The sequence below is a fragment of the Ascaphus truei genome, chromosome 3 (assembly GCF_040206685.1).
Source record: "Ascaphus truei isolate aAscTru1 chromosome 3, aAscTru1.hap1, whole genome shotgun sequence".
NCBI classification, from domain to species: domain Eukaryota; kingdom Metazoa; phylum Chordata; class Amphibia; order Anura; family Ascaphidae; genus Ascaphus; species Ascaphus truei.
The window spans coordinates 332,464,159-332,489,193 of NC_134485.1; the positions used below are offsets into that span (position 1 = coordinate 332,464,159).

The following is a 25,035-nucleotide window of genomic DNA, read 5'->3' on the forward strand; positions in this document are numbered from 1 at the left end:
CGCGGCGAATTTGAAGGGAAAAAAAAAAAATGGCGCTTTTTTTTAAACTTGCCGGTTTCTGCCTTTCTCAAGGCAGAATCCGCCAATTAATGCCGCTTTCACTTTTTGCGCTGCTCTCTGCATGAGGCCCATAGTCTGCCCCTAGACTATTCCTTTACCCACACTGCCCTTCACTTCCTTTTCCACCCTGGAGACAGTGAGTAAAGAACCCCATCTCTGTTCATCCCCCATGGTGAGACCATCTCTTTTTACCGGTTTCTAACTAATAATCACCACTACATACCATCCACAAGTATCTGTGTTCTGCTGCCTTTCCCAATAAAGTGGAGGAAATATTACAGGGCTTGGAGTGATTTAAAAGGGAACTGTGTTAATGCTATCGGGAGCCACTCACACATCAAACGTGACCCTGGCTTCAGAAAACTGCTAGTTTTACGTAGCGCTTTACAAAGACATTTTGCAGGCACAGTCCCTGCCCCGTGAAGCTTACAATCTATGTTTTTGGTGCCTGAGGCACAGGGAGATAAAGTGACTTGCCCAAGGTCACAAGGAGCCAACACCAGGAATTGACCCAGGTTCCCCTGCTTCCAACTCAGTGCCAGTCAGTGTCTTTACTCCCTGTCATAGCACCCTTAAATGATTGCCATGATCCTTGTGCTTGCAATCAGAGAAACAAGCCTACAGTATGGAGAGGTATTGTTTTTGACCTAAAATAAAAGAATTGTATCCCTATTAAAATGTATTTAGTTCACATCTCATGAAAACAGTTTCATCTGTTATATATTTGACTTCCAGGATAAAGCTTCTGAGCTAATTATCTTTAAAAACATTCCATTACAGAGACACAAACTGTGTACATCCCGATTACAATCCTTATAAAGTGTGGAGACAGAGAAAAGGTCTGTGACTACTAGTAGGGTTGCCAGGTGACCGGATTTCACCCGGACAGGCCGGTAATTCCGATGCCTGTCCGGTATAAAATTGGAGATAATACCGGACACGTGTCCGGTATTACCATTATAAACTTGTGACGGCAGAGGGCTGGCAGTGCAAGCGCAAGGGCAGAAGTGCAAGGGCGGCTGGAAGGCAGCCTATGCGGAGACTGGAGTGGACGGTGGCCAGGCGCAGTAAGGACTGGAGGACTCTTGAGACGTGTCCTGACTGCAGGAGAGGACAGCCAATCGGAGGACCGTGGGGGCGGATCCCACACCCCAGCACACCAGAGACAGGTCTGGTGATGTCTGCGTCCTGCAGGAAATAAGGTAAAGACACAATATGGGGGAGGGGGGTGGGAGAAATACGATCGGGAGGTGAGATGATGGTGGGGGAAATAAGATAATGATATGGGGGGGGGGGGGAGGAGATAAGATGTGATGGGGGCCAGCTTGGGGAGATGAAATCATGATGGGGGCCATGATGAGATGCAATGCGGCACTAAAGGGCTAGGCTAAAACTTCCCTTCTGAGGGTCAGAATTGCTAACTACTCAACTCAATGAGTACATGAACACAAAGGCCTAATCAAGGTGACTTTTGCCCTTCAAAACGTTACGTGAGCAAGAGAGATATATATAGAGAGATAGATAGATAGACACACACTAAAAAAAATGTTTTAATTAATAATTTAAAAAAACCTTACGATTAAACAGAGCTGAGAATGTCCGTGTAAACGTGAGAAGAGGTAGGAGATCGCACCAGACACCACATTATAATAACGGTTCCTCTATTAAAAAAATTTTTTTTTTAAAACTTTGCAACTACAGGCAAGAAGTGTAAACCATCACGGTGATCGTTATTTATGTGATTGTCACGTATATTACTGCTGTGAAGAGCTGGGTACATTAATTGCGCTATATAAATAAAGACATACATACATACATTCTAAGCCATACTGTACATCAGGGCTGCACAACATACGGCCTGCGCCTCTCTGTGCGGCCCGCAATGAATCCGGCCGGGCGACTAATTAATTAATTAAATAATAAATAAAAAAAGTTTACAAAAATGGCGCCGATTCCCTGCGGTCCCGGCGCGCATGCGCTAGGCCCGCTCCCCCCCCATCCCTGCTCTCAACGTGGGTCGGAAGGGGAAGCAACTCTCAGCTCCTCTGCGGGCCCGCTCCCACCCCCTGCTCGCAACGTGGGGCGGAGGGGGAAGTAATAATTAAATAATTCAGCTCCTCCAGCGGCCTGCTTCTCACCGCTTCCCTCCGTGGCCAGCTTCTCGCGTCCCCCACGAGCTCACCTCCCGTGCCCTCCTCCCCCCCTCCCCCCAGCCCGCGCCCCCAAGCCCACCTCCCGTCCCGGGCAGCTGCCGCAGGGATATCGGGGGCAGGAGGAGCAAGCGTCCGGCGGCAACCTGCACCCACCCGGTCAAGGTAAGTCACTGTCACTGTTAGTCACTGTCACCCACCCACCCACCCAGTCACTGTTAGTCACTGTCACCCACCCAGTCACTGTCACCCACCCACCCAGTCACTGTCACCCTGTCTCCCACCCACCCAGTCACTGTCACCCTGTCTCCCACCCACCCAGTCACTGTCACCCTGTCTCCCACCCACCCAGTCACTGTGTCCCACCCACCCAGTCACTGTGTCCCACCCACCCAGTCACTGTCTCCCACCCACCCAGTCACTGTCACCCACCCACCCAGTCACTGTCACCCACCCAGTCACTGTCACCCACCCACCCAGTCACTGTCACCCACCCAAGGGGGGAGAGTGATGTGAGGTGCAAGGGGGGGGAGAATGATGTGAGGTGCAAGGGGGGAGAGGGATGTGAGGTGCAAGGGGGGAGAGGGATGTGAGGTGCAAGGGGAGAGAGGGATGTGAGGTGCAAGGGGGGAGAGGGATGTGAGGTGCAAGGGGGGAGAGGGATGTGAGGTGCAAGGGGGAGAGGGATGTGAGGTGCAAGGGGGGAGAGGGATGTGAGGTGCAAGGGGGAGAGGGATGTGAGGTGCAAGGGGGGAGATGGATGTGAGGTGCATGGGGGGAGAGGGATATGAGGTGCAAGGGGGGAGAGGGATGTGAGGTGCAAGGGGGGAGAGGGATGTGAGCTGCAGGGGGGGAGTGGGATGTGAGCTGCAGGGGGTGGGATGTGTGTGGTGTGCAGGGGGGTATTGTGTGTTTGATGTGGAGGGGGGTATTGTGTGTGGGTGAGGGGGAGAGATGGGGGTATGAGAGATAGATGGGGAGTATCGCAAAGGTTGATAGTGTTGGGTTCTGGGGGAGATATGAGGATGATGATGATAGGTGCTGGAGGAGAGATGATGAGGATGATGATGATTTTACCCGTGCGGCCCAATTTTTTTTTCCTTGGAGCAGTTCGGCCCTTCGCACTTTACGAGTTGGTGCAGGCCTGCTGTACATATACAAGCAACATAATTACCATTAACCAAGTTCAGGTGCTTAGTGTTTCACAAGATATTGCACTGTAAGAAAACATTTTTTTTTTTAATACCAATGGATGGGAAATCATATTTATGTCCAGCTGTTTACACTACATTTAGCACAGGCAACTGCAGAGGAAGTTATTCTTTATCACAAGAAAATACATAACTGAATTTCTGAGGATGATTTCGAAGAGACAGTGCAAATAGTACTTTTCAAACAATTTTTTGTATATGAAAAAACAAAATAAAATACCCCACCATTCTAAAATGGCCAACATGTATTGATTTTTTTTTACGGTAAACATGAATCTTGCTTATAAGATTAAAAACTAAGGAGTTCTCAAACATGACACCCACCATTACAAGTAGCAGTCCTTTTTGAATTGTGCATGTGATGTTTGATTTTTGCTGCAATTGGAATATGCCAGGCATATTGGTGGATTCGTCGAGGAAGAGCCTTCAGACAAAAAAGTGGTCAAGGGCAATACAGTATGTCAATTAAAAATAATGCATGGGAAAGCCCAGGATAAAATAGGGTCGGAGATTTAGAGCAGATAGGAAATGGGCAGACAAGGTGGGCCAAGTGGTTATTATCTGCTGTTAATTTCTGTGTTTCTGCAGTATGTTGAAACAAATGTGCATTGTGCTGCAGTTCTCTGCCAGCAAAGGGGTTAAAGCAGACTTGGTATATTACATTCTCCTTAGATAAAGATATTGTATGCAATATATACTATTTATAACTATTTTTAGATCCCCACTAATGCCTCAGGGTTCCGCTCCGCCACCTCTGTCTTTTACCCAACACAGTGACACACGGCAGCTTTGTGTGGTTACAGAAACCCAAAAGGTATTGACAAGAAATCTTAATACACTGGAACCTCTATGACCCTTTAGTCACAAATGACAGCAAAGATGGCTAAATCCTAAGGAAAGTAAGGATACATAAACCTGTTCATTTTACATGTAATATTATATAGGTTGTCATGCATGTTAGCATACTGAGGCTACCGTTTATCATTAATCAGACATTATAAAACAATTATATTAAACTGCCAGATGCATCAATGGTCATAGAGTTGGGTTAAATTTAAGCTATATTATTGAGGTGATGTTTTTTTAGGTAAAACTGTACAGACGTGATATGACACGTTTATACTGCAATAAGAAATTATTTACACTACCGACACACTTTATTAAAGTGTGGCCGGTACCGCAAGCCGGGAGATTTCCCGGCTTGCTAGTGGCCGCCCCTCGGCGTGCCGCGCGTCATAGACGCGCGGTCACGCGTCTTCGGGAGCGTGCGCCCCCTGCACGCGCGTCCAGGGGCTCCCCGAGGGAGCCCTGGTGTCCCGCGATCGCGGGACAGCGGCAGGGGGTTCCGGGGACCCGGCGGACCCGGCAGCGGTAGGGAGAGCGCCCCGATCGGAGGGCGCTCTTCCGCTGCTTCGGCGCGCGCCCGTCACTCTCGGGCGCGCGCCAGGCTACTGCTGCGGCCAAGAACGGACAAATGCTCGAATAAACTTGGCCGCAGCAGTATGTAGCGGTACAAGGTACAATGCATTGCTTTGAACTTCGAGGGAGCTACAACATACAGTATTGCACATAGGTACCCTCAGGGGAAAAAAAATCTACTGGTACAAGGCTTTTTAAAGGGCATGTATACCATGCAGTGCTACTACAGAAACCCTGCCTCTTGCTGTGCTCATAGCAGCATTTGCCTTTCATCGGTAAAGCTGAAAACAATTTATCTTGTATACGGCTTTAATTTATTTCCTCTTCTGCCATCTCCTCCCTCATCCCCATTTATGTCAAACTCTGGAGGGGTCTGTAAGCCACAGTAGTCTGCAATGCAGACCTATCGACAGCAAACGGGTTAAAACATTCTTCCTTCAGCCTGGGAACTGCCATTGACGTCACAGCTGTTACCTGTCAACCAAGATACAAGGATATCCTCCAGGGTGATGGGGGGGGGTTCCCTGAATGGCTAGCATGGAAATAGTTCTACCTTCATGCTACGGTGTCATGATGCAGCCTTGCAGAGCAACATTCCTTAAACCGGTCAAGGTCACTGCAGTATTCTTTGTCCCCTGGTCTTTTGGAATATCCCTGATAATCATGAGGCGACTATCCTCCATCAACCTCCTCCCTCCCCCATCCCTCTGTTCATGCTGCCAGCGTGCGTCATGAGGACGGAAATCCCAACTGACGTAGATGCATCAGGGCAGATGCTGTGCCGCTTGTACAGCAGGAGGAGGAGAATGCAGAGAGCAGAGATTGTGACCACCGTACTGGATCATGAATGAAGCAGAAAGATCAGCATTTTTTGCATACGGCTTGCTTCAGATATAACCTTTCTATATAAAACGGAATATCCTTGCTGAAAACCACAGCTGCCCATTTTCATTTTTACCATCATACTGTACATACATACACTAGTAAGCCATTGAAGTGGCAATGGCTGGGGCTCTCTGTATTTAGGCATGTAAAACAGTAGCACTACTTACTTCAAACTGTCTATAGCTCATTCTTGTTTGAAACAAGACCACCCCCCCCCCCCCAAATAATAATAATATTGGTTGCCAATTACCTAGATCTGCACAGAACCCCAATCCACATAGAAAAGGCCTACAGGCGCACATTAAAATGGAACAATCCAAGCAATATGCTGCATGTTTTTTTTGTTTTTTTTTAATGAATCAGTTCTGTAGTATTAGAGAACACTTTATATCTTTTTTATTTTAAAAATCAACTCTTAATGAAATTTATAATGTTTTAATATACATTCTTTGATTTCTATCGCAGGTTTAAGCTCACCTCTCCAGCAGTGCAAGATCTTTGTAACACTTTCCTGTTTGTGATCATTTGTTGCCAATATTCCCAGCAGCTTGAGCTGCAAACAGTAATAGATAATGTTACCTTAGTAATATAAGTATACACTGCAGCTGCTGAGTTAGGCAGAGTTTATAGTAATGGCTAAGGCGACGCGACGTCACACGTCGCTATACCGATAGTTGCACTTTGGTTCAGGAGACCTCGGGAGGCGACAGGGGGCGTGGCCGTGAGCGGTTCGCCCTCATTGGCTGTTACGCCGATGTCGCTCTCCGAGACAAAATCCCTTGTCTTCAGAGCTACAGGTTGCCACGCAGCGCCGCTGCAGTTGCGCCCACTATGGGCACCCGCAACGGACTTCAAGTACTTGTGATGGTGCGCCGTCGCCGTAAGTATAAGCGCAGCCTAATACTGATGAAGGATTGATTTGAAACTGAAAGGCAGCCATTTAGTAAACCCTGGGAAGCAGGATTTTGCTGACCGTTCACGGGAGAACAAATCGATCGGCAGCTTAAATAATTCTTTGTCAATAAAGGTAATCAAAAGCTGCATAAATTAAAAACAAAATAAGCATTTATTTTTTAAATATGGCCTCTTTAAATAGTATTGGTATCACAGCACTATCAACTTTTCTAGCAATTTCCCTCCTATGTATCCATAGTGTGTGGTTATTAGAATACAGTACACGTGAGTGTAAATACCATACAGCAACAACAATCAAAAAGTTAACGGCATACCAGTTTAAAATTCCGACTTCTGTGATGACATCATACATTTGAGTTTAAAGCAATGTTTTGGGGCAGTTAGAATGCAAAAGCAGGAAAAAACAACTGCAAAGCAAGTGGGGGGACGGGAGAGAAAAAAGCTGTTAATTTTGCTTAACATATATTCATTGCTTGAATAGTCAACAATTTTTTTGTTTAGGACTGTGGTGTATATATTATACACAGACACACTCGGTGTGTGGCTTATGAGAGCAGTTTACCAGAACCAGTTGGTGATTGGTTTGGTGTGATGTAAACTGCTAGTCCAGATTCAAAGCATTTCAACCTCCTCACCGGCAGGTCAGAAGGGCAATAGCAAAAACAGCGATAGGAATCAGGAGTTAAAATACCGCTCAAGGTGTTAGTCTGAAATGATCAGATGTTCTATGTCTGGAATTGGCCTTCCTCAGATTCCTGCCCTAGTGATAAAAATACTAAGTCAATATTGCCTCTCAAGTGTATGGGGCAGTGGGGATGTGTTTGTGATAAGCAGGTGGTTTTGGGGGCTGTGGAGAGGGAGGGGAGGGGGTGTATGAAGGTTGAAGCAGTTGTCTGTCTTTTTTTTGCCTAATTAAAAATAAAACAGAAGCTAGACAAGGAACTCGGCACATGGCAGCAGTTTTAAGAGACGAGGATGGCAGCGTGAATTAGCGAGCAAGGTGGGGGGGGGGGAAGGAGTCACACTATGCAAGTTGTCAATTAACTTGTATGTACAGTACCTTCCTGCAACAATATGCCTCAACCTAAATATCTATTAAATGTAAATTAAAGCTGATTTATCGAACATGTTTTGTAGCCAAAAATATGCTACACACGGAATATATCTATATTTCAACACTCAATACTTCCAATTCAACCTTTATACAACGAAAAGAAACGTTTTGCATAGTGTACGAGACAGAATTATCTAACAAAGTATTTTAGAGAATGTTTTACCGGTTCTGCTTTTTTTTTTCTACGGAGTAAACCACACATTTAACATTGGTCCTAAAATAGCTCTATTTTTTTTTTATATTAATATGTAGAGGGACGGCCAATTTTTTATTTGGTGTTAGATATGGCGTTTGTATCCTTGCATCATTAGCGCAAGTCTGGCCATTTTGCTGCAACACACTGCCGTATGATTAATTACTATGTACTAGGATACCTTTCTGAAAGAAATTCTATTTAAGATTGTGCAGCTGGACTAAAAAAAATTTGAGGAAGAATAAACCGCATTTTGGTGGATGTTTCCATCACTAATATCGTACAAAAAAGCTGCAGGGTCTGATAGTAACCCAACTTGACATCAAAAAATGACAGGCAAATGATCACAAGTTTAAAGGTATTAAAACATGGTTTCTTAATAGTTCTAGTGGAAGAAAAAGTCCACACCTCAAATTTTAGAAACTGTTTGACTGTGCGCTTGTGCAGCTGGATTAACGTCCCATTAATCCACCCTTGGACGTACCTGGAAAGGCAGACACACACTGACTTTTCTAATACCCTATAAAAGTTTTTGGAGGTAAAAGGGGCGGACAGGAAATATTTTATATACAGTAGATGTGTGAACCCACCTACAGAATGTGGGTAATGTCCAAACAATGGTAAACCATTTACTTTTGGATACCTTATGCAATGATGTAGACGGGCAGTTTTAATATGGAAGCACTTGAATGTATTCAAACAGAGGATGCCGACAGTGTGAGCGAGAACGCGCAAGACAGACCAGGTTGTAAGGGAGAGGCTTCTTCACTCTAGTTTGGCAGCAACCCCGTGCTAGCATCTGACAGTGGGAATCCCCATAATTCCAAAGGCACATCAATGACTCCATCAAATAAATAATGCCACACAATACTGTACATTAACCACTTCACCCAGGACAGATTTAAGGCTGTGCTTGCACAGAATACTTGAGAAAGCTGGATTACAAAAAGTATTTAACGCACTACACGTGACCGATAAAGATTTGGGGAAATAATATGCAAATTCAAAACTGTAACTTATTTTTTTTTTTTTTTTTTTTTAATGGTTAAGGTATTCTTGATTTCTAATGTACTGTAGGTGCAAGACCCTATATTTTACATTATCCATTACATACACAAAACAACATCTTCACACACCCTCCTCACAATCCTTCCCTGTTGCAGATGTTTGAAACATGGGGAAGATTAATTGCCCCCTTCAGAAAATGAGGAAGCCGATCATGCAGTTACATAACAAATAAAATTGTACACATTCATCTTATTCTTCCCAGATAGATAGGAAGAACTGCCATGTAGGTATCTTGTGTGAGTATACGTAAACGTAACCCCTTTAACGCCAGAGGCCTGCAGGCCTCACTGGTACTGCAAGAACAGAGTTTATGAATGGGGTAAAACAATCACAAAGCAGTAAGGGATGGACTGACGGCCATGCATACAAATCAGTAACACTCACCGTTGGGTGGGGGTTAGAGGGATTGACGGAAATCAGCTATTCCACCCCAAGAAGGATATCCTCATTGTGAGGTGCAGGAGCAGATGGATTTCACCAAAGACTTAGGTGCTCTGTTTTCTCCAGCCTGTTCTTCCCAACAACCTCAAATGTCCCCCCTCGCCCCCTCCCTTCTCTTTTTGCTCTCCCTGTGAATGGAGCGCTACGGATTCTCGCTGCCTTTCCTTTGCCAAGATAATTGCTCTGACAAGCTGCTCTGAAGCAGGGCAGAGCCCAGCTGTTCCCATCCGCTGTCACACAGAGTTCTGCCAATAGTCGCACACACAGCCACCCACACACACTCGCTTGCCCTCCTTCTCTCGCTCATTCAAAACACTCTTTAATGGAACAGCCTCCGCAGCTGCTTAAAGACACAGTGTTCCCTTCAAGAAGAAAAAACACGATGACGTGAAAGATATATGCCAAGCATAGGGACTATAAGAAACAAAAAGGCATTCATGATGGGAAATCATCATACTAGGGTCTGATTTCTCACTGAGATGATCCAGTGACATTACAGACAAGAGTGGTGATCCAGTTATATCATGTCACCGGGAGAGAAGGAAGTGGAAAGGGAAAAAAACCACAAAACGTGTCACAGCTGACAACCAATATAACCTGGGTACAAAAGCCGACCATTCTTACAGATTTTGCAGGCTAAAAGGAGATTTGCTTTCTAACTTGGTAGGATCTTGAAATTGGAATTGTTTAGTCACCTCATCAGAAAGAAGTTTATTTTGTGGATACTAAAAAATTATAGAAATACCACCTTTGCGATCTTCGTTTAAATCTGATATTCCAGAACAGTATGTTGTGCTTTACTAGGGTATTTTGCTAGTCAATTTCTGTTAATACATGTAATGCAGCTTCCCAAAAATCCACTGGTACACAAGTAAAACTCAATATGATACAATATTCTCAGAAAAAGCAATGTGGCAAATAATTAATAGGAAAATTGGCCTTAATGGTAGTGCAAGATCTCAGAGTTGATGCAACAAAACTGCCATCTATCCATGTACACCTATTTTTTAAACAAAGATAACTTCTAAATGTGCCACTATTGCATGAGAGGAGTATGATGGAGTTCAAGTGTCATTAGTGATCCAGGAAAACTGCTTATTTCTTAGTAGCTGCGATACCATTTAGAGCAGCGGTGCGCAAACTGTGGGGCGCGACCCCCAGGGGGGGCGCGACACTGCCGACGGGGGGCGCGGGGTTTACAGAGGCCCCGCGCGCTTCCCAAAGGCACTTAAATTTAGTGCCGGGGGAGCTGCAGGGCCTCTGTAAACCTAACTTACCGTGGCTCCGGCGGCTTCCTCCCTGTGTTGCCATGGCAACGCGGCGTCAAAATGATGCTGCGAGGTCATGTGACGTCACGTTGCTATGGCAACGTGACGTCATTGCGCCAGATCGCGGGTAAGTTGGGGTTGGGAGGGGGGCGCGGGAGTGAGGGGACAGCCGGCAGGGGGGCGCAGGGAAAAAAGTTTGCGCCAGCCTGATTTAGAGGACCAATATGACAATTCTAATTGGTGCACACAGAGCTTCTGAAATCTCACAATATACATGAACAGGAGATTTCAAAACGTAAACACCACATTTCACTTAAGAACTCATCAGTTCAAGAATTTGACCAACAATGAGTTCTCATTCACCTCTACGACAAATCTACATTCAATAGTATAAGACCAAAATAAATGTTTTGTAAATACCTGCCCTAAAATACAGTCTGAAATTGTTCAACATACACTGGTGAATCTGTGCGGTGTAATGTACTATTAAACTACTTGGTAGAAATACATTGCTTTAACTGGCCAGTAGTACTTATTCGGAACTAAACCGTTTAAATGCCCTGATCTTCAAAGCTTGCAATTGACCAAATAAATTGATAAAACAAAACAAATGGTCATCAAATGGGGGAAACGAAGAGAGCTCTGTGAAAAAGATTTGGCCAAAACAATAACTTTGCTGTATCAACCAGCTTCATTAGACCTGTATTGCATGGTTAATTTCAGGCCTGTATAAAACATTTCTTTCCTAGGGAAGGTTATTGAGAAAGTGGTGGCAACCCAACTGGAAACCAGTATATCAAGCCATGATATTTATGATCCACTGCAGTCAGGATTCAAAAGACGGCATAGTACCGAAATAGCACTGGTTCATATGCTAAATGATTTCCTTGTTGCGAAAGACAGAGGTGACTGTTCGATCTTGGTACTTCTTGACCGCTCTGCAGCATTTGATACCATGGACCATGGGATCTTAATGGAGCGGCTGAAGGATTTCTATGGACTGAATAGTATAGTTATCAGCTAGTGCAGATCAGGTAACAGAGTATCTTCAGGAGTATACTCCTCTGCACCAATGGCCATCATGTGGAGTGCCGAATGGTTCTATTCTATCCCCTATGTTTTTTGCAGTGTACATACTGCCACTCGGTGATCTAAATCAGATGGCATGACCTGCGTTATCACGGCTATACAGATCAGTCACCAATAGAATCTTGATGTTGTCCTTCACTGTGACTTGACCCGTAAACATCAGGTGTCAGCCATGATCAAATCCTCATTCATCAGCCTGAAGAACATAGGATTAAGCCCTTAACACACACCCCCCCCCCCCACCCCCAAAGGATCTTACTACGCTTGTCCATGCTTGTGTGTCCTAACGCCTGGACTACTACAATGCACTCTACGAGAGTCTTCCGTGGAAAAAGAGCTGCGTTGCCTGCAGCTAGAGCAGAATGCTGGGGCCAGGATGTTAACTAACCATACCCATTCTTGCCCCAACACCTGTTCTCCATTCTCTGCATTGGCTGCCTGTAAAATGGCAATTTTATTTCAAGATTGGCTTGTTGACATTCAAAGAACTACATAACCAAGGCCCCAGCAATCTCAAAGATTCTAGTTCCCTACACTCCCATCTACAGGTGGGACCAACAGTTTCCAGAATCTCCATGACTTCCTTTGGGGCTCGAGCTTCTAGCCACGTTGCGCCCACTCTTTGAAACAGTCTGCCTCGAAACAGTTTGAGAGGCCTCCCTCTCTGGAAAGCTATAAAAGGCTCAAGACCTACCAGTTTACCCAAGCATTTAATTAATGAACAACAACCTGTGATAGAAGAAAAAAGTGAATTGCGCTCTAAAAAATGTGTTAATGTGCTCTTAGTGATATTAATAATACAAATAAGATAACCTGTTTACAATATGAGAGGTTTATGCTGCTGCGCTCGTGGTACCGCTCCACAACCAAACTAATGCAAAAACAAAGAAAGAGACAGCGCAAAAAACCTCATTGTGCAATATTTAAACAAAATTGTATTGGTAAACTGGTGAGTATCACACGTACATCAATATAGTTAGATTTAAGCAGAACATGTTATGGACATGTTACCAATCTGTGCTCAGGGTACAGGACTTCTAGGTTAGCTGGCTTCTCACAGGTCTCGTGGAACAGCATGCAGGGTATAGCAGTCGTCACCGCAGGGGAACTGCCACTCCAGATGAAGAGAACACTCCGATACCGAGTGTTACGGTGGAAAGTCCTATCAACTGTATCCAGCCCTCTGCACACCAGCTTCAAAACGCCACACGGGGCGGAGGATGATTCGGCTATGTATGCCGCTGCAGGGAACCTCACCGTCAGCCGCTTGCTCGGAGAACGCTAGACGCACATCTGTGACGTCATCGGGCGGCGTCAGCGTCGTGCGCGAGTGAGTCACTGCTTGAGGAAGCTGGAAGTCCCAAGAATGTCCCGTATAGTGCCCGCTTGGAGTCGCGAGCAATTGGACAATGTATTAGACAATGTATTAAAACATCCAGTATGTAGGAATAAATGAATGCGCCCTGACGAAGTGTTGTAAACACGAAACGCGTTGGACTGAGGGCGCATTCATTTATTCCTACATACTGGATGTTTTAATACATTGTCTAATACATTGTCCAATTGCTCGCGACTCCAAGCGGGCACTATACGGGACATTCTTGGGACTTCCAGCTTCCTCAAGCAGTGACTCACTCGCGCACGACGCTGACGCCGCCCGATGACGTCACAGATGTGCGTCTAGCGTTCTCCGAGCAAGCGGCTGACGGTGAGGTTCCCTGCAGCGGCATACATAGCCGAATCATCCTCCGCCCCGTGTGGCGTTTTGAAGCTGGTGTGCAGAGGGCTGGATACAGTTGATAGGACTTTCCACCGTAACACTCGGTATCGGAGTGTTCTCTTCATCTGGAGTGGCAGTTCCCCTGCGGTGACGACTGCTATACCCTGCATGCTGTTCCACGAGACCTGTGAGAAGCCAGCTAACCTAGAAGTCCTGTACCCTGAGCACAGATTGGTAACATGTCCATAACATGTTCTGCTTAAATCTAACTATATTGATGTACGTGTGATACTCACCAGTTTACCAATACAATTTTGTTTAAATATTGCACAATGAGGTTTTTTGCGCTGTCTCTTTCTTTGTTTATGAACAACAACCTGTCAGACATTTAATAGCTTCAGTACCGTTTCAGCCTGTATTGCAGCGGTGCGCAAACTGGTGGGCAGGAGAATTTCTTTAGGGGGGGGGGGGCACAGGTGGTTACAGAGGCACAGCATTTAAATTAAATGCCGGGAGAGGCGTGAGGCCTCTGTAACTCACTTATCTGCTGCCAGCCGAGTCTTCGTCGACGTGTCGCCATGGCAACGCAGCGTTAAATGATGCCACGGGGTCATGTGATGTCGCGCATTGCCATGAATGTCGCGGTGGGGTCACAAGTCATGGCGTCACATGACCCGCGATGTCATTTGACGCCGAGCCATTGGGAGAGGGGGCGCGCGAACGCTGCGGCTCCCGGCGAGGGGAGCGCGTGAACGCTGCGGCACCCCTGCTGTCTTGTATCTTTCCTTGAGTTTTGTCTCTTTTATTTATAACTTTAAATGTTTTCTTTTTTCCTTTTTGTAGCTATGAAGTGCTTTGAGTTCCATTGGGAGAAAAATGATATTTAAATAAAGTTATATGGGCCAAAAATGTTATATTTACCGTAAACCAACAGAATTTTTTTCTGCCACCGTTTCCCCACTCTTCTGTATCCTGAACCACCAGCAAATATAATGAACAATGGTTGTTTCTAATTCATAGAATGGAACACCTAGGTTTCCTCTTTCAAATATGTTCACAATTTCTCATATATAGGCTCCATGAAGCAGGTTTAGTTTTCCCTCTTAGAACTGTTTTGGAGGTGGAAATAATATAGGCTTCCTGTAAGTTATAATGGTTCAACTGGCACCCACTGGGCGATAGGTTTCACACGGCGCATGGAAGGTCCTACCACAACAGTCGGAAATAAACCATTAATCATTTTAAGAAATGAAATCACGGGACTGTGAGACTACACCGCTACGTTGCTGATCCATGCGGATGTGCAGTGAGGTCTGCAGTAAGGAGGATACACGTTGCCCTTGAGGATTGAGCTAACTACTCCTTTAGTTCCATCGGGCGCACCGACGTCACGTACGGGACTTTGAGACTGTGGCAGAGACATCAGCAGTCCGGTACTGTGTTTACCACCTCATCTCAGCTGATCGTGCGGAAGGGGGAGCGAGACCTTTGCATCTCCTGGTCGCAGCTGTTGGTAACTGCCACGGTGTGGCCTTATATGCCTGATTAAGTCTATTTTGATGTACGCTTAACCTTGAACTACCTAATTTATAAACACTGTTTATTACTTTTTCACGATGATTGTTGTGCACTTTGTTTTCTTTTGTTGTTCGTAGATTATAGGGTCTTGGGCTACCCTTTACACAGCAGCAGACGCTCATCTACATAGGTAACACTTATTTATTTGATGCACTTTAATCATATTTTTTGGGTGTTTTTGATATAATTACTATCACTTATACACTTTTTATTAAGTTAGAATTCTTGTGCGCACTTATCTGTTTTCCTGTTTGTTTACAGCATGCACCGCCTGTAAGTTCTGTGTAAGTCAGGCTACATTTATGTCTAACGTTACATCTAAAATCTATAACATTAATTCCTATATCAATTGCCACACAACCTTTGTGATTTATCTGTTACGATGTCCCTGTGGCATACAATATGTGGTACGCACGGGAAGATCGTACCAGAGGTGTAACTATGAGCACATTTATAATATTAGGAAAGGACTTACAGCACATAGTGGTCCGCACCACTTTTTGGTTCATGATAATCAAAACCCAAAAGGTTTGGTGTGTCAAGCCATTGAGATCTATTCGGGTAACTGGAGAGGGGGGGACAAATTAAAACATATCAGTAGGCGTGAGGCCTATTGGATATATGAGCTAAAAACTCTGTACCCCGACGGGTTGAATATTGACTTTGATTTGGGAGCATTTTTAGTGAGCTAGGGCTGCTTCCGGCATGGTTAATTTCAACCCCTCTCCTTTTTACTCCTTGGTTTTTTTTAATTGATCTATACGGCGGTCAAGTGGCCACTAAGGGTTCATTTACTATAAGATATACATTATATATAGAGATGTGGCACTAGTAGGATGGAGTCAGTCTTGTTATAATAGGTAGTCTGAAACTTTTTCTAGTTCTTCAGGATTTCTAATGGGGACCCTATAATATTTGTGCAGAGATTTGTACTGGCAGTCAAGTCCTATCTGCTAGTCTTTGCTGTACCAGGCAGTGCCTCAGGTTGTTGTAGGCATTTATATCTATGCTCTTGTACAAGGGTCTTTTTCTGTCGTTGGTGGGGCTCCAATTAGTCCATAGAGTACACATTCCGGTTTTGCTCTAAGCCGTTCATGTAGCTTATTGGCTGCATAGCCATTTTTTATTATAGGATCTCTTATTTTAACTTTCATTTTCATTTATTATGTTGTACATTAGTTATGTTTTTATTATGTACTGAGGTGATCACTGTTGATCTTGTGTTAGTTGTTGTGTTATACTTTGTTATGATGTGCCGAGATGAGTCTAGTATATATATTGATATATTAATTATTAATTGCAATTATTTTATTTGGGTATAAATATTTGGTATGCCAATTCACATTTCATGCCCCTGAGGAAGTGAAACGCGTAGGGTGCTTCTGGGAGTTGACGAGATTGCAGTGTGCTGAATGGACGGTGCCGTGTCAAGCGGAGAGCAAGAATTACTTCCGCGTTTGCACGCACAGCCAGGGAAGCACATGAGGGCAGTATACAGGACTTTGCATCTACGGCGACTGTGAGTTAAGCTCTACCTAGACGGTGGGATTAACAGAGGCGGTACGTGCGACAGCAGTACCAACATTCTGGGGAAAGCGTAACGGACATCCCGTCTTTGAGGCCTGCCAATTGGGGTAAAGGCTATCCACAATGCCCTTCTGAATTGTGTTTGTAAGTAGGAATCTAATTTTCCCTTACTGGAGCAGAATATTCACGTCACCAATTCCTGTATATGAGACACTATATTACTTTTATATTTTTATTAAATTAGCCTATTTTAGCTCATCATTAGGTGTTGTTCATTTTTGTGTTAGTATAAGTTGGTCTGTCTGGTTGTTAGTTCGTCTTATGTGTTATTGTATGTATTGTCTTATCAACAGTTATAGAGATACACACTATGATCAGTCTTTTGTTTACCTTCACATATTGTGAGACAGCCTTTAAGATACATCTGAAGGCCCCCAGGACAACAGGACTCGATATTCTATATGGTTTATTTATCTGCTATTTTGGATTTATTTTAGGCGCCGGATTATTTCTCGTTTTTGTGGTAAACTGGTGTATTATATATAAACAAGTAGTGGTCCATTTTACCTCTTACAGTGTGAGCAAATTATACAGATTTATAGCACCTTGTCCTTCCACGCACACAATTATACAGCCCACTGATTGGACTTCAGCATATTAGTTGTAGCTGGCTTGTGAAAACTCATGGGGGGTGGGGGGGGGAAAGAAAAATAAAAAAAACATGCTAGGTGGAATGAGCACGTTATACATATCCACGCTGGTGTCACACAATCTGCAGATAAAAGGGCAATCGTTTCAGAATGCTCACTACGGCAAGGATGAAAATTGGCTATGAACATAGCGCCTTTACAGATTTATGCCATATTCCTTCATTTCAGTCAAACTGCCATTAAAAGATGCACACGGCGACTATATTGGTAATGGGTCAGAAAGAAGATGTGCAGTTTGAGACTTTTAGCAACTGTGTATTGCTGTGGTTATGAAGATTTTTTAATGGTAACAGGCCTGGAAAAATCCACTTGTTCACTCGTCTTGGACCAAGGCAGTTATGGCGCCAAAATGCCGGGCGGAAGTAGGCAGCCTGCTTGTCACTCACTGGAAGAGCCACAAAGAATTACACGTTGCAATGCATTGTATTTGTTATGTGGAGGGGGGTGCGATTGGTGCAAGATATATGAAGGGGAAATCGGTATGGGTATTAAGTGCGGGGAATCAATATGGGTATAAATGGGGGTAGGAGGCGGACATGGACTGGTGAAGGTTACTGATATTTTTCAAGCCCTTAGTATTACCAACACTAGCAGAAAACTACACTAATGCATTAAGCAAGTATTTCTGTAAAAATTATTAACAGTCTTCACAGAATATCAACCCCATCTAATTAGAAGAATGCTAAAAAAACACATGGCTGGCTTGGACAACCTTTACTTAAATCAGAGAAGTAATAAGAGATTGTTATTGGCGTCTCATCGTCAAACATGAAAGGACTATCCGCGTAACAAAACCCATTCGCTGTTTTTGAGACCTGATTATTTACAAGAAATTTACAAGGAGTTAAGCAGTGAGGATATTTACTGAAATAGTGTGGTCAAGCAGCACATAAAAACCAAGATATAAATGTCAGAACTGTGACTTTCAACTGTGACCAGCTTTGTTAGGCCGGAAATACAAATCCTGAATATTCAATTAAAGTAGCTTTACCTATTTAAAAAAAAAAAAAAAAAGAGAGAGAATATAGATACTTCCCCTAGATGGGAAGCAGGGGGACTCAGGGCTGAACTGCATTAATTACAGCTCTGGGGACCCCCTACTCCACAATATACTTGCTTCTAAGGCCAAGTTCATGGTCCCTGCTGGCGTGCTGAGGCGCAGGGAAAGCGGGTGCTTTCCCTGGCCTTGCGATTGCTTACCGCAAGCGCTCTCAGCAGCTGTCAGGGGGCGGGCGCGTCACTGGCCGGGGGCGGGCCAATGACGTCACGGAGCTGGTTCGCCCTCATTGGGCGAACCGCTCACATGACCGGCCTGTCTCGCCGGCAAGCGGGGGAATTTTAAATTCCCCCAAGACCTGCGCTTCCGCAAGCACGCGGAAGCGCAGGTGAGCCCCTACTAAAGCCGCTCTAATTGCGGCTGTAGGGGCTCAGTCCTGAGCGGGAGCGCGCGTCAGCACGCTTCCGCAAGCACGCAGGGAACATGTCCGGGGCCTAAAGGAGCTGCCGGTATCTCACATTGTTTAAAGGTCCTGCAGCCCAATAGGAAGCTGCGTGGGATGACATTGTGGAACTTTTAAAGAAAGATTTTCCATGCCCGGCTGGGGCTGCTACCGGTTGCACCTTTAGAGGCAAGTATCGCGAGAAGCAGGGGGTAACCAGAGCCGACATTAACACGGTTCAGCTCCGGAGACCCACAGCTTCCCAGCTAGTACCCAAAAATAAAAAAATTAAAGATGACAAAAAACCCAGAGAGGAAAATCTGCTTTAAGATGCACATTTAAGATGCCTCCATTTTGCGCTCGCGCAGCCTCCATTTTGCGCACGCGCAACCTCCGTTTTGCGCACGCGCAACCTCAGACTTTACCATTCTGTGCATACACAGACATGGCGGCCCCCTTCTCGGTACCGCCATAATCGGCGGATCGCAGAAAAGCTGGTGCAAATGATGTGCCCATAGCCGTGCCACTTTGCTGTGAATAATATTGTTTATCAAATAGAAAATAATTAAGTGTGAGGAGAAATAAAATAGATTCTACAATAAAAGCGTTTTGTGAAGGTGATGTGTGTGAAGAAGTGCCTAAATAATACAGGCATACCCCGCATTAACGTACGCAATGGCTCCAGAGCATGTATGTAAAGCGAAAACGAAAACGTACTTAAAGTGAAGCACTACCCTTTTTCCACTTATCGATGCTTCGGTACAGGTAGGGAGCCGGTATTGCTGTTCAGGACGTGCCGACAGGCGCATGCGCGAGCTGCCGTTTGCCTATTGGGCGAGGGGAATCAGCGCGTCACTACTATGGCGGTCTGTAGGGCAGAATACGTGTCTGTAGTCGCAGAGCGAGCGTACGGAAACAGGGGTATGCGGCTATTGAAAATACAGTTAGGTCCGGAAATAATTGGACCTTGATACAAGTTGTTATTTCGGCTGTGTACCAAAATAAATTCAAGTTACAGTTGAATAATGAATGTGGGCTTAAAGTGCAGTCTATCAGCTTTAATTTGAGGGTATTCACATCCAAATTGGAGGAAGGGTATAGGAATTACATCTCTTTAATATGTAGCCCCTCTTTTTCAAGGGACCAAAAGTAATTGGACAATTGACTCAAAAGCTGTTTCATGGACAGGTGTGGGCTATTCCTTTGTTATTTCATCACCCATTAAGCAGGTAAAAGGTCTGGAGTTTATTTCAGGTGTGGCATTCGCATTTGGAAGCTGTTGCTGTGAACCCACAACATGCGGTCAAAGGAGCTCTCAATGCAATTGAAACAGGGCATCCTTAGGCTGCAAAAAATGCTTGGAACGGCTCATGATCCAAAGCACACCATATCATCTATAAAACAGGGTGGAGGCAGTGTGATGGCATGGGCATGCATGGCTTACAATGGCACTGGATCAATAGTGTCTATTGATGATGTGACAGAAGACAGAAGCAGCCGGATGAATTCTGAAGTGTATAGGGATATATTGTCTGCTCAGATTCAGCCAAATTCAGCGAAGTTGATTGGACGGCGCTTCACTTTACAGATGGACAATGACCCAAAACATACTGCGAAAGCAACCCAGGAGTTTAGTTAAATAAAAAACTAATAATATATATATATTTATATATATTACATACATACATACACACACCAGAATATATGAGTTCTTCAGTATTTATTGATACCTTTTTTTAATTTGGACCAACAATTTGGAGAGTTTAAGGCAAAGAAGTGGAATATTCTGCAATGGCCGAGTCAATCGCCTAATCTCAACCCGATCGAGCATGCATTTCACTTGCTGAAGATAAAACTTAAGGCAGAAAGAACAAACAACTGAAGACAGCTGCAGTAAAGGCCTGGCAAAGCATCACAAAGGAGGAAACCCAGCGTTTGGTGATGTCCATGCGTTCCAGACTTCAAGCAGTCATTGCCTGCAAAGGATTCTCGACAAAGTATTAAAAATGAACATTTTATGATTGTGTTAATTTGTCCAATTACATTTGAGCCCCTGAAATAAGGGGACTGTGTACAGTAGAGGCAACGTTTATTCTAACATTTGCCGTAAACTAGCCGGGTTACATTCTGGGTATGTGCTGGGTATGTTCTGGGCTAGTTTGAGGCACGTTTAAGGTATTTCTGCATTGACTAACGACCCATAAGATTAACACAGCAGGGATCCCTGGCAGTCCAATTCAGCTTGAATGGGACTGCCAGGGACCCCCGCTGTTAATCTGATAGGCCATTAATCAATGCAGAAATGCTGGGGCTAGTTTAAGGAAAGTTTAAGGCATGTATTCAGAATGTACCTGGGTGTTTCCTGGGTTTTTTGGGGAATTGCCACTGGTTTTTGTTCGAATAAGAGTTGCCTCTACTGTATGAAAATGGTTGCAATTCCTAAACGTTTCATACGATATTTTTGTTCAACCCCTTGAATTAAAGCTGAAAGTCTGTACTTCTATTGCATCTCGGTTGTTTTATTTCAAATCCATTGTGGTGGCGTACAGAGTACAAATTATGAAAATTGTGTCAGTGTCCAATTATTTCCGGACCTAACTGTATGCTATTACTCGCGAGTGTACTTAAAGTGAGAGTGTCCTCAAACCGGGGTATGCCTGTATTGAATAGCGGAAATGACGTGTTTATGATCAATGATGGTATAAAGTGATGTGATGTTTAGTGTAACCCATATGCATTTATGAGACCATGAGAAATTGTCCAGGGCATTGAGAAGACGCGGGGAGTCACTTAAATAAGATGGCAACGCATGCACAAGTGGCTGTAAAAAAATAATCAATGTACATAGAGAGACCATCTCCCAAAGATCCAATACTCGCAGTGATCGACCTACCAGGAGGACCGATCAGAGACTTGTGGATCTTTGGGAGATAGTGATCCTTTAACCCCAATTTTTCACCGAGAAACAGGAATGTTCTTTTTCATCTAGAACCTGGAGAATAACTCCAGGATCCAGAATCATTTTTAACCGAGATAAAAAAAAAATACATTGGTTGGATCATGTTATTTTATATAAATATATATATTATTAGTTTTTTATTTTTTTAAAAAAATGTATTTATATATACTGTATGTATATATGTATATGTATGTATGAATATATAGCGAAGGTCAGCAGCCGGCGGCGGAGGGAGAGAAGGACGGCATCCTGCAGCGAAGCTCGGCAGCGGCAGAGGACAGCAGCCGGCGGCGGAGGGAGAGAAGGACGGTATCCTGCAGCGAAGTGGGTGGGTGGGCGGGTTGAGAGGGTGGGTGGGCGGGAGAGGGTGGGCGGGAGATCTGGAGAGGGTAGGCGGGAGAGGGCTAGAGGGTGGGTGGGCGGGATAGAGGGTGGGTAGGTGGGCGACTGGGTACTTGTGGTGACACACTAATATACACACACACACACACACGTGTATATATATATATATATATATATATATATATATATATATATATATATATATATATATGAACAGAAAAAGAGAGAGAATAATTCACAAACTGCATTTTAATATTTTTTATCCTGTGAGTGCGTTTCCCCCCCCCCCCCCCTTCCATCCCTTCCCCATTTTTATAATAAATTACGCAGTATTATGCTATGGGGCGTGCGCTCTCTCTCTTTTTCTGTTCATAGATATCCGTGGAGGTGGTTTATCCCTTGTGAGAGCAGCAGAAGACCCTGTGCACATATCCTATATCTCCCATTATGGACTGACTATTGAAGGACTGGTTGGATTTTTATTACAACTTTACATTTATTTTGCTTCATATTTTCACTTTTCACTTTTTTAGCACTTTTTGCACATTTTTTATATTTTTATTTTTCATTTTTTACTCACATTGATGTATTATTCTATGATGTTGTTTTGAGTATATTTGTATATTTAGTTTAGTATTCAAACAGGTGCACCCATATATACATCTTTATTTTTAAACACATTTAGGAATCTTACACACTTTTTATTTACACGATATTAGCACTACAGTTTATTACACAGAGTAATAGAATATTATTTTGGCGCCACAATTTTTTGTTTTTTTATATATATATATATATATATATATATATATATATATATATATATATATATATATATATATATATATATATATATATATATATATATATATATATATATATATATACACACATACACACACATACATATAATCAAACATACTCACCACCTTGCTGCCACCACTGCTCCGGGACACAACCCCTCCCCCCCCCCCACGGGAGCAGCGCAACTCCCCTGCATCTCCCGCACGGGCAGGGAGGCAGGCACAAGGATCGGAGCAGAAGGGAGACATATCTCCCGCTCCCCCCTCCCTTCCCCACCCCCCACAAGGCAGCGCAACCCCCCTGCATCTCCCGCGCAGGCAGGGAGGCAGGCACAGGGATCGGAGCAGAAGGGAGACACATTTCCTGCTCCCCCCTCCCCACTGGCGGCGCAAGCCCCCTCCATCTCGCGCAGGCTGACAGCCACAGGGATCGGGCAGAAGGGGGCACCACACAGCGGCAGATCGGGAGCGAGCACACGTCACTGGGAGACTCATGAATATTCATGAGTCTTCCACTGACTGCCGGAGGCAAATTATAAACAAATCCCAGCTTTAAAAATGTCGCCTATCAATACATGGAGAACGGATTGACCGGCAGCTATACAGTTCTTTAGGTAAATAGAGATTGCCCACATGAAACTATTGAAGTAAAAAAAAAAAATTAAAAAAAAAAAAAAAAGACTGAACTGCAGCTTTAACCCTTGTCCTATATTCAGGTCACGTGCTCACAGGTGTGCGATACATTAAACCATTCCTAGGCGGTAAGCTGGTTAAGCACCGTCTAGGGGCAGCAGGTCTCAGGAAGCGGCAAGATGGAGAATAGCAGCACTGATGCTTTCCTTTATTTTTTTAATATGTGCAGTATTGAAGTAAAGGTCTCTGGGTTTTTGAAATGCATTCATTTCAGCCCCGTGGAGACTGTGCTTCCTGAGAAACTTACCTCCTTACTGGTACTGCTATCTCCTGCTCAGGTTTAAAGCCCCCGGTCACATGGACCAATAGAAAGCCACATATGACATCACGGCTTCCTATTGGCCTATCTAAACATGAGCTGAGGCACCGACACCCCCGGTAAGTATCTCAGGAAGCTGGGGGTCAACAGAGCTGAAATGAATGGGGTTCAGCTCCAGAGGCCCCCTGATTCCAACCGGGGGGGGATTTTTTTTTTAAATCAGTTTACAGATATTTCATGGACAGTCAGAGATATGATTATGGACATAAGTAACATTTACAGATAATTAAAATTGTGTTAGAAGAAGTCCTGCTTCAAGGAGCTTACAAACTATAGGCAGGGTAAGTTGACATTGAGTACAGGGGATGAGAGGGTTGCTGAGTTTCAGAGGCAACAGAGCAACTGTAAATGATCCAACTGCATCACCAGAATAAAAGGACAATTGAAATGCACTTTCAGCAGTCAAGAAGAACCAAAACGCAGCAAATGAAGCTTAGAAAATCTGTAAACTCTCCCACCCCCACAACAATTAAGGCATCAATACATAATTACACTATCCTCTGGATAATTTTTGCTGCGAAGAATCAGAATGTCCAGGAACTTCAGGATGCATTTTGAATTCAGTCATGTGCCTTGCGCAATACATTGCTCCTGAGGAGAAAGACTCACGGTAATTCTTCGGTTAAAATGGAGAACATTTTGTTTTGCATGGACTGGGACAGTCTGTTTCCCACATCAGAAAGGAGATTGTTGACACTTGACCAATAACACTCACTCCTACTTCAGTAATTAAAATGAAAACGAAACATGGAGGAAAGTACTCATTTATGCTAATAGCAATAAGTAGCCAAAAAAAACACAGTTGACAACTATGAGACACTGCATTGTATTCTGTCTATTATTTTTGCTGCACGATCTTCCTCAATTGGGTATGAGCGCCTAATAGGGTTGCCAGGTGTCCAGGATTGGACCAGACTGTCCTGTATTTGGACACTGTCCAGTAAAAAATTAGAGGCAATACTGCACATGTATGTGTCTGGTATTACCTCTCTGGACATTGTGACAGGCTTGGGGGACCGCAGGATTTCCCCGAACAGGAATAGTGCGGGGCTGTTGCTTGGGGGCTGGGCAACTTACTTCATCCTCATTAGCTGCATTACCCAGCATCAGCCAATCAGGAGGTGGTGTGAGG

The 25,035-nt window shown here is 44.2% G+C and overlaps 1 protein-coding gene across 10 annotated transcripts in view; it reads right to left on the bottom strand.

Annotated features, from left to right (window-relative positions):
* Positions 1 to 25,035, bottom strand: part of R3HDM2 (R3H domain containing 2) — a 165,578-nt gene that overhangs the window by 76,402 nt on the left and 64,141 nt on the right. Inside the window, exon 1 of one of the 10 annotated variants that reach the window (XM_075591511.1) lies at positions 9,400 to 9,555. The exons of the other annotated variants lie outside the window; for them this stretch is intronic. The gene's annotated coding sequence lies outside the window, so the exon portion shown is untranslated. Of the gene's footprint in view, positions 1 to 9,399; positions 9,556 to 25,035 lie in introns of those variants that run through there. 10 annotated transcript variants of the gene reach the window in all.